Source organism: Zootoca vivipara, chromosome 16 (assembly GCF_963506605.1).
Source record: "Zootoca vivipara chromosome 16, rZooViv1.1, whole genome shotgun sequence".
In the NCBI taxonomy this organism is placed as follows: Eukaryota; Metazoa; Chordata; class Lepidosauria; order Squamata; family Lacertidae; genus Zootoca; species Zootoca vivipara.
This window is the reverse complement of record NC_083291.1, coordinates 41,619,431-41,622,791: the sequence shown is the minus strand read 5'-3', so window position 1 is coordinate 41,622,791 and position 3,361 is coordinate 41,619,431.

The window sequence follows — 3,361 nt, the reverse complement described above, 5'->3', positions numbered from 1 at the left end:
GTTCTAGTTCTGGGGTTCAGCTCTGGAAGATTCTAGGCCAGGAGCCTGGAATCTAGGGTGCTAGCTTAATCCTCTTGTCCTTAGAACATAGTGCTGGATTTTTTTAAAAAGGATTTTGCTATAAAATGCAATACGAATTCTAGGCTCTATACCTTATTTGTGTAAATATTGGGAATCTAAAAGGTGATTCTTCTTATCTCTTGTTCTGATGGCTCTTTGTATCTGGGGAAATGCTGTGGGCTGCTTCTTCCATATTACTGCAGCTTCCACTCTTTGGAAAGTGACACCTCTGACGCCATTCACTATGCCTCCTTGAATCTCTATGTTCTCAGTTACATTGATTCATTCCACAGCCTCGGAATGATCCCAACAAGATGTAGCTGTAGTCTGTAGCTTATCACTTTTTAAGACACGGTGAGTTACTGAAGCACTCTAATCTGTTTTATTTCTTCCTGAGGAAGAATGAACCAAAACACATAGGGTATTTTGTAGCCTTGTAACAGTACCCTACATATCTCAAATTTTGAGGCTGGCTATCCTGTTTTTCTTCTTTCAGATTAAAAACAGAACTGGAAGAGATGGAGATGGAGGATAGTAGCACCAGTGACAATTAGCTTAAGATGCTGAGTGCTGCACCAGAGGATACAGAGTACAGGTTAATTTTTATGGAGTATTTAAGGCTGTTACTTTAAGGCTGGTTAGGACACTTCCCCATTGGAAGTTATATGTAAAGCAGAGGCAAACTCTATTGGGAGCAGGGAGCAAGTCTGGGACTCTGAAATAAAACCAGGTGAGAGAACAAATTATGAAAGGACCAAGAGTGAAAGCCAAGCCAGGATTGGGTTGACTCTGAAATATCAAAGTGCATTGTGTGTGCTTCTAGTGATTGCAAAAGGACCAAGAAATTGGTGGGATGTAGAAAGTAAAAGATGTGGGTTTATTGGTCAAAGTGGATTATAGGAAATACAGTGGTACCTCCAGTTACGAACTTAATTCGTTCCAGAGGTCTGTTCTTAAGCCGAAACCATTCTTATATGAGGCGCGCTTTCGCTAATCGGGCCTCGCGACTTCTGCTGGCATCCTGGGGCAAAGTAAGGAGGGCGGTACGTTAAACAAGGTTCCACTGTATGGTTGTTCTTAGGCAAGACTTACAGTAGTTTATTAAACAGCCCAACGCTTCTCACAACACAGAAAGACATGCTATAAGAATGCTATAAGAATTTTAGAGATAATTCTCTCATTTCATCCTCCCATCCCGTGGCAGGTTCATGTGAGTGGAAGGAATCTTGCTTTTAGTAGCAAGAAAAATGATGACCCCTGAGGAATGCTGGTACCTTGCTTCACCCTCAACATTTGCAAGGCATTTGTTAATAAAGTAGTTTGATGGATTCTTTGTTTAGTTCTTAATGTTCATTGCTGCAAAGATGCTTCAGCTGCGATCTCCATTGAAAAGAACTACTGTTCTACAGTGGCGGGAAGGGATCCAAAAGAATGGGTTAATCCTGCCTCTTTTAGGCAGGATTATGTAAATTAAGCATGTTTACCTCACTGTGTGAGAGGACAGCCCACTTTTGTTCCTTCTTGTCTAGCCCCCAATGCAGCTCACAGCTGACTTTGTTGTCCTTGTCGGAGTAGGAGTGCCAACTATTTTCTGGGATGTGTCTCTGACCTGTGGAGCAAGGGAGAGAGATGCCACCAGAGTGGGATCTTCCAAAAAGCAGGATTTTCTGATTGTAATGTTAAACCTACACGTGTAGGGTCTGTACAGAATCTGCCAGTGTAATCCTGCTCCTCATGTGCATGTGTTCAGCCTAGTTCACACATAATGACAAGCCATGGTATGAAACAAATCATACTGGGCTTACTGCCCATGAGAAACATGTTGGCTAGTGCATGTTGCTCAGTCACCCACCCTCTTCTTCTTGTGCTGTGTCTAGATGAAATAAACCAGAGTGCTGGCCTAACTTTACATGCAAACCAGTACTCATAGTTTATTTCACTCTAGACAAAGCAGAAGTCAAGGTTTGTTCTTGGCTTACTGCTAGTGGTTTGTTGGTAGAGAAAGAAACTATGAGCACTGGCTTGCATATGATGCTAAGCCAGTACTTGGGCTTATTTTCTCCTGGCACACAAAAAGATAAGAGGGCTGGGCACAACTGAGCAGTGTGCACCAGGGCTTACAGTGAGCCATTGTTTATGGCTTACTGTTATATGCAAACCAGGTAATCATCTGAAGGGCGCAGTTATTTCTTTTGTTTCACTGTTACCTCTGCTCAAACATGTTTTAGCAGGATTGGCAAACCTTGCAAAACCTGCTTGAGTGGTGAAATAATTGGACAGAAAGATGCACATCACATACAACAATCCCTCTCTCAACTCTAAGGTTAAAAAACAAACAAGACTCCAAACACCTGCCATGTGTAAATTCCTTCTTAAACTCTTAAAAGAAATCCATACAACTCCACTCCTGGGGAAAAAATTTTTTTGAAGTTAAATTTAAACTTAAATTTAAAGTATGTGAAATTCTGTGTTCAATTTTTTTTTTTGAGATTCATTTCCTTTGACTCTTAACTAAAGCTTCTGCTCACCCAGTGCTCCTCCCCTGCAACACCTTTGCCCCTGCTGTAGTTTTGGCTGAAGGATGGATATGCTGAGCAGGATTAGTTTCAGAGATCAAAAAGGAACCAAGTGTGACAAAGTGTTATGTACTGAGCTGAATGAAAGGTGAAAATGACCTGCATAAATATGATCTGCTCAAAATCCAGCTTATAGTATTGGTTTTGGGTAGCATCAATGGAAATAGGAAACCATAATTATCTCATCTTAAGCACTGACAAATATTTAAGAAGGGTAGAAGTATTTTAAAATCACAACCACTTGGTGTTTTTACACTTGGAAGTGTGCAGTGACATCCATTAACAATCACACTCTAGTTTACCAGCTTTTTTTCTTTTTTTAAAAACCGAACTCATTATTATTATTATTGCTAAATTTGTATAGGCCCCTTGTCTGTAGATCTCAGGGCGGTTAACAGCATAGAAATACAAGATAAAAAACACAATCTACTGTAAAACCCAGTAACCTCCCTCCCCTGATCGCGATTCGTTCTATTAATCTAGCCTGAGTGCTGCCACCATCAAAGATGGCCACTTCCTGTTCGAAAGCTGAACTGTGCAAACCCCTTGAAGCGAACAACGGACATTTTTGTCACTGGCACGCAGGAAGAAGGCAGTGCCCTCGGAAGACACGGACCACCGGCGAAGATTTCCGTCTTCGGGTGGCGTGGAAGAGGCGGCCATCTTTGTAAAGGGCGGAGGAGGCGCTGGAGACCCGGATGTTGTTTCTCTCCTTGCTCGGGCGA